The 11,434-nt window shown below is 38.7% G+C and overlaps 1 long non-coding RNA gene across 2 annotated transcripts; it reads left to right on the forward strand.

Moving 5' to 3' along the window:
• The first annotated feature begins 283 nt into the window (after nt 1-283).
• On the forward strand, nt 284-9,140 carry LOC116657296. 2 transcript variants are annotated; one of them, XR_004312438.1, is made up of 3 exons: nt 284-353; nt 739-1,529; nt 8,822-9,140. It is a non-coding gene; the product is annotated as an uncharacterized LOC116657296 (long non-coding RNA). The 2 variants fall into 2 exon arrangements; XR_004312437.1 differs by having other exon boundaries at nt 8,825-9,140.
• The last annotated feature ends 2,294 nt before the right edge of the window (nt 9,141-11,434 follow it).

Here is an 11,434-nt window from a genome sequence, read left to right on the forward strand (position 1 = left end):
TAGATCAGAGAGCATGGTTGACCCAGTTGGTCTTGACAAGTGAGGGCATGCTCTCAGAGTTCAGTGGGTGCTAAGAAGACAAGAGAAACAGCAGAATGAAGAAGAAGGTAGATGGAGGCTCCGTTAGCACATAATCCCCTGGGACTTTGGTACCAGCTCTTGGTGTACTGTCTCTCTCTGCCAACACTTGGGAGCAGCCCAAACCTGGATCTCTTTGCTAGCAGCCATCCTCAGCCTGCTGAAAGTCCTTTGTCTACATTCGCAGAGAGGCGAGATGGCTGGGAAATTATTAGGAGAATTCAGGAGCCTAAGAGCAGCACTTCCACAAAGACCGATGTAACAGTGGAATGAATGTAAGTACTTCTCCATCCTTCTTCCTAATTGGGACAACTTTGATGTACGACCTGCATCAATGTTTTTCAGATTTTAGCGTGGTTATGAGTCATCTGAGAAACCTTGTTAAAATGCAGCATCTGATTCAGTAGGGCTGCTGTGGGGTTTGAGATTCTGCAGTTCTAACCAGCTTCCTAGTGACCGAGGATGCTGGTCCATGGACCGTGCTTTGCACTGCAAGGAGTTACCGAGGTCTCCAGAGTCCCATGAGGAATCGAACCCAAATTACCCATTTCCTTTCTTGACACTGCTTCCCTGCTTAGCCTCCGTCTCTTCCTGGTCCCAATTCTCTTCTCCCCCATGAGGCTTTTCTGAGAATCCTTCCTTAATAAATCACTCCCACAGGAATCCACATCTCAGCGTCTGCATCTGGGGACTCCAACTTCAGAGAGAGCCCTTAAGTTTGGCTTTGAACATGACATAATTGAGGTGCCGAAGAAATACACAGGATGAAGTGTCTGTAGGTAGCAGACACTGGTGGCATCCAAGCCTTCCTTCTCTGAGTTCTGCCTTCTTAGCGTCCTGAGACTACAAAGCATTAAGCAGAACTTTGTTGTCGTGGGTCTGTCCCTAACAATTTAAAAGAGCAAGTTTGTGTCATTAGACTGCAGTTTGAAATCTTTGCAAACTGATTATCTGTATGTGGTGTATGTGACAAACCCCACTAACCAAAACATTCTGTTCTTCGAGTGTTTCTCAAGCATCAATACACATTAAGAATCAACTGTCGAACTGGCTCAAAGGCAGGTTCTGATTCTGTCAGTCTGGGGTGGGGTCCAAGAATCTGCACTTCTAGTGGGCTCCCTGGCAGTGCTGCTGCAGACCACATGGACCACACGGACCACACTCGGAGGAGCAAGGATGTAAAACCCTTTACTTATTCTGGAGTGTAACTTTCAAGGAAATTCTCCGAGAGCGCATGAGACACAGATGACAGCGGCAGCGGTAGAAGCGGTAACAGTAGCAGTTGTGAGCACAGATTTAGAGTTTTGACATCTGTATACACCCATGAAGCCATCACCTCAATCAGGACTGAACACACCCATCACTACCAAGTGTCTCCTGCCTCCCTGGCATCCTGTCTCTGCTCCCTCCTCAACTCCAGGCCACCACGGATCTGCCTCCTGACCCTGTAGGTTAGTCTGCATTTTCTAGAGTTTTATATAAATTGAATTGTTCAGTGTGGACTCTTTTTTGTCCGGCTTCATTCATTCAGCCTAATTACGTTGAGATACATCTCTGTGTCTGTGTATGCCAATATTTCACTTTTTAAAAATATATTGAATAGCTTTTACTTATTTTTCAGTTTTATTAGGTAGAATCATTACAATTTGACTGCACATATACAATATATTGCATATAAATACATATACACAATATACTGCACATATTTTTAAATTGGCATATATGTACTGTTCATTGCTTCTAAGAATGTTTAGAGCTTTAGCTTTTTTATTTATTTGTTTTTCGGCAGGGGGAGGGAGGTAATTAGGTCTATGTATTTATTTACTTTTAGAGGAGCTACTGGGGATTGAACCCAGGACCTCGTGCATGCTAAGCATGCCCTCTACTACTTGAGCTATATCCTCCCCCAAGCTTTAGCTTTTTTAAACTTACATAGTTATCAAAAGAATAAAGCCAACCACAAAATAAGAATTAATTCAAAAAGATACATGTACCCCGCTATTAACAGCCACACTGTTTACAATATACTTCATTCCTTTTTGTTGTTGGCTGGTGTTCCATCGTATGGATATGCCAAAACTTGTCCATTCTCCTGTTAATGGACATTTGGATTTTTTTCCCCCAAGTGTTTGAATGTTACCGATAAAGCTGCTGTGAGCAATCGTGGGAAAAAATGATGGTATTGCTAGCTGACATTTGGTGAGGAGGTAGCATTTCCTCTGTGCTGGCCTCTTCAAATTGTTCGTGTACTAGCTTACTCCTTCCACACAATGACTCTAAGAGGTATAAGAATAAAGAATGATCAGTCTTAAGGGAAGACTGCAAATTCGAGATTTGCAGATACTGACAGGTATATATAGAACAGATAAACAAGTTTATACTGTACAGCACAGGGAAATCTATACAAGATCTTGTAGTAGCTCACGGTGCAAAAGAATATGAAAGTTGGTATATGTATATACATGTATGACTGAAGCACTGTGCTGTACTCCAGAAATTGACACAATGTTGTAAACGGACTATAACTCAATAAAAAAAATGCTTTCATTAAAAAAAAAAAAAAAGAATGATCAATCTTTTAATGAGCTGACTACTGTCCCATACAGATCTTCCTCGACGTACAATGAGGCTATGTCCTGATAAACCCATCATACGTGGAAAATACTATAAATGGAAAATGCATTTAATACACCTAACTTACCGAACATCATAGTCTAGCCTTGTCTATAGGCATATTCAGAATACTTACATTAGCCTACAGTTGGGCAAAAGCATCTATCACAAAGTCTGTTTTATGATGAAGTGTTGAATATCTCATGTAATTTTTAAAATTGAAGCATAGTCGATCTACAATGTTGTGTTAATTTCTTGTGTACAGTATAATGTTGCAGTTGTACATTTATACATATATATTCCTTTTCATTTTAGGCATTTACAAGGTATTGAATGTAGTGTGCTCTACAGTAGGACCCTGTTTACCCATTTTATGTACAGTAGTTAGTATCTGCAAATCCTGAACTCCCAATTTATCCCTTCCCACCCACCTTACCCCCTGGTAATTGCGTTTGTTTTCTATGTCTGTGAGTTTATTTCTGTTTTGTAAATAAGTTCATTTGTGTCTTTTTTTTTTACATTCACATGTAAGTGATATGACCTGGCATTTTTCTTTCTCTTTCTGGCTTACTTCACTTAGAATAATAATCTTCAGGTCCATCCATGTTGCTGCAAATGGCATTGTTTTATTCTTTTTGATGGCTTAGTAGTATTCTGTTATATATATGTATATATAATACATTACATAATTATAATAATATATATAATACGTGTGTGGGTATGTGTGTGTGTGTGTGTGTGTATATATATACATATATATACCACAACTTCTTTATCCAGTCATCTGTTGATGGACATTTAGGTTGTTTCCATATCTTGACTATCATAAATAGTGCTGCTATGAACTGTTGGGATGCATGTATCTTTTTGAATTAGAATTTTCTCCAGAGATTTGCCTAGGAGTGGAATTGCTAAATCATAGGGTAAGTTTATTTTTAGTTTTCATAGAATCTCTCATGTAATTTATTGATTACTGTACTGAAAGTGAAAAACAGAGTGACTATCTGGGTCCAGGATGGTTGTGAGTGTGTTGATCGTTTGCCCCCGTGATCAGGCGCTGACTGGGAGCTGCAGCTGCCCTGCCCCACAAAAGCATCACACCACGTATCTCTAGCCTGGAAAAGATCAAAATTCTAATTCAAAGTACAGTTTCTACTGAATGTGTATCACTTTTACATCATCGTAAAGGTGAGAAATCACAAGTCAAATCGTCATAGGTCAGGGATTGTGGGTACTGGGACTTCAGGATATTTGGGTCCCAGCCTATATACATCCAAATATCTGGAGTTGTTTTCCTAGTAAGCACATTGTCTCTAAGAGGAGAGGACATTCTTGGGAAATAAACAGAGCCAAGCTTACTCTTACCTGGGGAGCCACGGGAAGGAACAAGAAAAGATGTATGAGGTGATAATGAATGAAGGAGCCTCCATGGGTGACGTCACAGGGTGTTGGACTGATTTCAAAGCTCAGTTTCACCCCCACTTTACCCCACCCTTTTGACTCAGCTCTGGGCAGTTGGGTCTGAAAATGACAAGGATGACTCAAGCTTTGAAATCTCTGTGAAAATATGAGACACCTCTTCCCACCCTCAGTGATCTTTGTTTTCTTCCAAATGCTAAGAACCCACACTTCAAGAAAAAAAAAAGCCAAAATATGTACAGACTCTTCTGACTTAAATACATATATCTCCCAATCTGAATCTTTTGTGCTTAAAAAAAAAAAACTGAAATAAGATTCAAGTGGCAATTGAAAGAGGAGAACATCACTTTATTTCCTTGTTTTTAGAAATCAAATGTTAGGATATAATCAGCCAGATTTATCATTGTAAACTCAGGCAAGAGGAATTGTATCAATTACACCTGTTCAGCATATGAGTTCAGAGCTGGAGGTGGGATTCTGACCAGAGAATGTGAAATACAGTGTTGGGTTTTTCAAATGAGAAGTTGTCTCTTCTGTTAGTGGGAAGGGAAATTAATTTAGGAGGTTGACAGAAATTCGCAAACTGCAATACGGAACAACAGATGTCGCGGGTGAGGGAATTAAAAGGGTTCCTTTGTCGAGTAAGTTTGGGAAACCATGCACACCACGTTTGCATGTGGAAGCTTACAAGGTGCACCAACATACAAGAGGTTCAGAGGAGCCCGGCTTTTTGTTCATGTTTGCTGAAAAAGGATTCTCATGAAGTAGTATTATGGAGAACTCAGTTTAGGAAATGGGAGGGAGTTTTTGGAAAAAGTACTTGACTGCAGGGAGGTATGTGGTCATGACCAGTAGGTTGAGTTGTTCACTGGAAAGAAGCCTCCTTCATTAAAGGTACAGCCATTACACTTGGCCAGATAATGTGCTTCCCGCAAACTGGAAGAGGCAAGACTGAGTTGAAAAACTGTGGGTGAGTAAAGAGTCTAGCCTAGGAAGCAGATTAATAATTGATTGCTTGACTTTAGGTCTTTCAGAAAGAAGTAATCTGTGCTCATCAAGGTCCTGTCTCTTTATGCCTTTGGATGAGTGTGAATTGGAAGTGGTGGTGGGGTGCAGCTTGACTTCCATTCATTCTTGTTTTGCCAAAATCCTAAAAAAGAAAAGTCTATTCTCACCTAATTCTTGGAGGTAGAAGAATTACATTTTTTTTAACAGAAAATCACAAAATCTGACTAGTCAAAGTCAAAAGTGCCCAGTTTGATCTCTTGATCAGCCCAGCAATGGAGGTCGAGGTACCCCGAAGTCCAGGCGTGATTGTAGCCAAAGTCAGGGGGGAGGCGGCTGAGATCTGTAGGAAGAAAACATGACCAAGAGAGTAGGAAGCTGGAATTGTCCTCCTCCCACCTGGGTTTCCCTTCGGCCCAGACTGTTGATGTCTTTACCGACATCAACAATTGGAAATTCTTTTTCCTATCATCAACTTTGGAAATTCTCAACTACCGTGGAGGGGAACAGGGGATTTCTGCCTCACCACCCTCCCTTTTTCTTGTCGTCTTTGTTCAGCTTGTGGCCTTGGTGCCCTCCTAATGCTGAGCTGTCACGTCAGGCTTGTTAGTCAAATTATGGTGATTAATGCAAACAGCCAGCATGAACTTTGGGCTGCTCCGATGTTAGATAACCCACGAGCTGGCAGGGTGCCATCCTTCTACATATCCTAAATGACTCAGACATCTTTCAACACCAAAGAAAGTCTTCCTCAAGCACAGAATTCTGTGATTCTTAAGTGACTCAGACACCTTTCAAAACCAAGACAGCCTCCTGGTATTTGATATAAATTTGACGGCCAAGTTCTTTTCAGAAGATAAAATTAATGAGGCTGTTCAAAAACAAATGGCTTCCAGTGAGAAAGAGATGCCATTTGTTTCGAACAGCCTCGTTAAGTTTATCTTAATCAATTCCTACCATGCACATGATTCTGACCCCTACTAGAGGATTTCCAAAATAAACCCAAGCCTCCGTCATCTTTTCTTCTAAATGTGGCCATATTCTTTAATTGGGTTTGAGAGACAATTAAGAACCCACTCTTATCACTGGTTTAACTTTTACATGTGGTAGATGGTGATGTAGGCTTTTTTCTTTTCCTCCTTGGAAGCGGGTGTTTTGGAGACTAATCAGAAACTTTAACATAAGGCATGCAGAATTTGAAAGAAGCTTGCTACAGAAATTAGAGAGGATATGTTTATTACATAATAATGAAGCCTCAGTTTTGAAATTCTCCAGAGAATGTGTCACCAAATTTTCTGAGCTTGCATGAATTTAGAACTTTTGCCACAAGGGAGTTTCTGCCTAGGCTGGTGTAAAGAAACCAACTCTGACAAAAATGTTCCAACAACATAAATTGAAGATTGCTGGGGGATACCCTATGAAACCAGGTTTTTCCATTAATGTACCACTTTATGATTCTACAAAGGAATGTTCAGAAGGGCCAACACAGGCACAATTTTGATGCAGTTGGTTTTGTCCAGCTGTTTCTTTCCTAGGGACCCATCAGACTTCAAGATCTGGCATCTCATTTGATCCCCACTATTCACAGCTTGTTGATACGATATCATTTACTCCACCATGAAGAGTGGTCTGTCTACAACTCTATCAGAGGGAAGTGAGATAATTAAATTTGATGTTTCCTTGGGCCAAGTTTTATATCTAACCCACTGGTACCATAGAGGTGTGGAGTTCAGACTGAAGAGGAATTATGTGGAGATAGTGGACTGACCTAGCATGGTCATCTAAGTATAAGCTGTTTTTAAAGTCAGGTTTAATACGGTAATTTACACAGGGTAAAATTTATCCCTTTCAGTGTACGTTTCTATCAGCTTTGATGAACACAGTCATGTAACATGTAGGCATTTTCTTATAAAGTAAAATACGTGTCATAACTCAGTAATCCCCACAAATAGAACAAAACGTACATGTATGTTTACAGGGGATTTTTTTCATTATTCCCCCAAACTGTAAACAAATCAAATCCCACTCCCCACATGCCCAGCCCTCAAGCAACCACTGATTTATCTTCTGTCTCTCCATCTGTGCCCTTTCAATGTTGTGTGAATGGACTCATACAGACTATTAGTCTTTCAAGATTTTCTTCGTTTACTTAGCATAATGCTTTTGAGATTTATCCATATTATTATGTGTGTCACTGATTTGTGAATTTTTACCACTGGGCAGTATTCCATTATATGAATAAACCATGGCTTGTTTATTCATTCACTAGTTGAAGGATATTTGACTTGTTTACAGTTTTTGGCAATAATGAAGAAAGCCCCTATAAACATACATGTACTGGTTTCTCTGTGCCAATTACTGAGTTATATAGAAGATAAATGTGTATTTTAATTTATTAAGAAAGGGCCATATTCTTTTCAAACAGTAGAAACTTATGAGAATTCCATTGTAAAATTTTAAAAATAAACTGTAGTCATTCTAACAGATATGTAGCAGTATCTCATTGTGGTTTAAATTTACATTTCCCTATTAATTACTGCTTAGTTCCTGAATATTTATGCAATTTTCAGATATCTTTTTGTTCCTGACTTCTAAGTTAATTCTGTGATGGTCAGACAACATATTTTGTATGATTTCAATTCTTCTAAATTTGCTAAAGTTTGTTTTATGACTAAAATGTGATCTATCTTAGTGAGTGTTTCATGTGTACATAAAAAGGTGTATTCCGCTGTTGTGGGTAGAGTGTTCTATAAATGCCAGCTCAGTTAAATTTGTGGGTGGTACTGTTGTTTGGGTCCTCTATATACTTGCTGATTTTCTGTCTGTGTATTTTATCCATTAATAAGAGTGGAGTGTTGAGGTCTCTAAGTATGATTGTTGATTTGCCGATTTTTCTTTTTAATTATATCACTTTTGCTTTATGAATTTGGAAGCTCTTGTTAGGTGCTTACACATTTAGTGTTGTTCTGTCTTCCTGGAAAATTGAATCCTTTATTATTATGATCTTGCCCTTTTTATTTCTGATAAAGTCTTCCTTGTTCTGAAGTTTGCTTTGTTGGATATCATTATAGCCATTTAAAAGTTTATTCTCAAATAACATAATATTACTTCACGAGAACTTTATTTTCATTTCTTCCCTTCCCTTTTTGTGCTATTGATGACATTTATTTTACTTTTACATATACTATTTACCCACAATATGTTGCTGCTATTTTTTGCACTAAATCGTCTTTTTAGAATGATTAAGAATAGTAAAATATGTTTTTAAAATATTTACATTTATATTTTAACCATTTTCAGAGCTCTTCATTTCTTTAGAGAGATCCAAGTTTCTGTCTGGCACCTTATTCCTTTTGGCTGAAGAATTTCTCATATATTTCATGTAAAACCAGACTATTGATAATAAAAGCTCTCTGATTTTATTTGTCTGAAAAAGTCTTCATTTTTCCCTCATTGTTGAAAATATTTTCACTGGATACAGGCTACTGAGTGAGTCATTTTTGCTTTTAGTATTTTAAAGATGTCACTTAATTATCTTCTGGCTGGCATAGAGTTGGTCAAGAAGTCTGCCATAATTCCATTCTCATCTTGGTTTTTTGGAAAGTGATGTGTATATTTTTCTTTTTCCTCTGACTCCCTTCAAGATTTCCTCTTTATCATTGACTTTCAGCAGTTTGAGTTTAAATATGTCTTTTTTTCTCTCCAGCAGCAGCTGCAACCTTCTTGGCCTTTCACATGAGTGCTTGGCAGTGGAGAAAACCTGGTGACCCAGTGGAAATTCCTCCTACATCTAGGTATCCCAGAGGTTCTGTGCTGTCATGATTGACCTTCCTCCATCTTCAGCAATTAGTTAAGAATTTTAGCTGAATTCTCTATACCTGCTTGTATGGTACCCAGTGGCTTCACTTCATCTTGTGCTACAAATTAGTCAAAGGTCTCCTCCAACTTTTCCCTGGAGAAGCCTCTCTTTCCTGCGGTATCAGGCTACTTCTTTGCCCTACAACCTCTGTAATCTGAAGCACTCAATAAACATTCTGATTTTGTAATTTATTCAGCTTTTTTTTTGTTGATGTTGTTAAGTTAGCAGGGATAACCTCTCTAGTTTCTACATCCCAGGTCACAGTGCAACTCTGAACCACAAAAAAAAAAAAAAAAAATGGAGTGGATGGGTCAGGAGGGTTGGGAAGATTCTATTAAGAGACATGTTTCCAGGAGAATTTATAGATGATGCAATTTTCGGTTTTGGATCTGAACTTGAATTATTAGCCTGACAGAAATGGAGGGGTTGTTCTCTTCCATCTAGATTAGTTTAAACCTTAGGAATCTAGACTGATTCCAGTTTGGATCTGATTCCCAGCTACGCCCCCTCAGTTAACCCAACAGCCTGTGGTAGGTAGTAAGCTTGTCCTCTGGTTTCTGATTTAGTGTATTTTCAAACTACTTCACCCACAGTAGCCCTGCTTTCCCTGGTGTGTGTCTGTAAATGTAACCCAGGCCATCTGGTCTCTCCCTCCTGGGTGGCCAACAGTTACCTTGCCGACTGCTTTCATTTGCTAGCACTGTGTGCTCGTGAAATGGTGACTCTGCCTGAATGGAAGTGAAAGCATAATAGGGTATGAATGAGACAATAAGGAAAACCAGTGCACAGGATCAAGCACTTGCCACATACCGGGACTTCGTGAAATGCTTTACCGCGTTGTCTCATTTGAGTCTCTCAACCAGCCCATGGGTATGTGCTATTATCATCCCATTGTAAATACAAAGAACCAGCAAATAAATTCAATAAGTGGTCTTGGGAAAACTGACAGCCACAAGCAAAAAAATGAAACTAGGCTACTATCTTACACCATTCACAAAAAGTAACTCAAAATGGATTAAAGACCTGAAGGGTAAAACTGAAACCATAAAACAATAAAGCAGGCAACAAGTTCCTTGACATTGGCCTTGGTGGTGATGTTTTGGATCTGACTTGAAAAGCAAAGGCAACAAAAGCAAAAATAAGTTAGATGACTTGAAAGTAAAAAGCTTCTGCACCACAAAGGAAATCATCAACAAAACGAAACGGCAGCCTACGGAGGGGGAGAAAATATTTGCAAACTATATACCTGACAGGGGTTAATATTCAGACTCTTTAAAGAATTCATACAGCCAAAACCCAAAGAATCCAATGAAAAACTGAACAGTGGACCTGAATAGACAATTTCCAAAGAAGATATGCAGACAGCTAACAGGCACATGAAATGATGCTCAGCATCCCTGATCGTCAGGGAAATATACATCAAAACCACAGTGAGATATCACCTCATACCTGTTACAGTGGCCACTATCCATCAAAAAGACAGGAAATAACAAATGTTGTTGAGGATGGAGACACTGAAACTCTTGTGCACTGTTAGTGGGAATGCAAATAGATGCAGCCACTATAGAAAACAGTGTGGAGGTTCCTGATAAATAAAAAATATAACTACCATATGATCTAGCAAGTCCATTTCTGTGTATTTACGTAAAGAAAATGAAAATGCTAACTCAGAAATATATACGCACCCCCATGTTCATTGCAGCATTATTTACAATATCCAAGATATAAAGACAACATAAGTGTCTATTGATGGATGAATGGATAAAGAAGATGTGAGATACATAAAACTCAGTTGTAAAAAGAATGAAATCCTGCCATTTGCAACAACATAGGTGAATCTTGAAGGCATTATATTCAGTGAAATAAGTCAGAGAAAGAAAGACAAATACCATATGATCTCACTTACACATAGAATATAAAAAATAAAACAGGGGATGGGTGTAACTCAATGGTAGAGTGTGCATGCTTAGCATGCATGATGTCCTGGGTTCAATCCCCAGTACCTCCATTAAAAATTTAAACAACAAAACAAAACAAACAAACAAAAAATCAAGTAAGTGCATAGGTGCAGAGAATGGATTGGTGGTTGCCAGAGGCAAGGGGTGGGTGAAATGGGTGAAAGGGGTCAAAAGGCCCCAACTTCCAGCTATAAATAAATGTCATGGGGATGTAATATACAGCACGGTGATTATAGTTAATAATACTGTATTGCACATTGAAAGTTGCTAAGAGGAAAAACAAGTCTAAGTCACAAAGAACTAAAGCAATTTATACAAGGTTGCAGATCTAATAAGACATAGATCCAGAATTCCAACCTAGTATCTTAGTACATTAACTACTCAAAAAATATACTGACATCTGTCCAATAACAACTTTTTTTCAAACTGTTTGATTTACAGAGTGATGACTCTCAAATAGAATGTCCATCGACAGATGACTGGATAAAGAAGCTGTGGTATG

This window comes from Camelus ferus, chromosome 17 (assembly GCF_009834535.1).
Source record: "Camelus ferus isolate YT-003-E chromosome 17, BCGSAC_Cfer_1.0, whole genome shotgun sequence".
NCBI lineage: Eukaryota > Metazoa > Chordata > Mammalia > Artiodactyla > Camelidae > Camelus > Camelus ferus.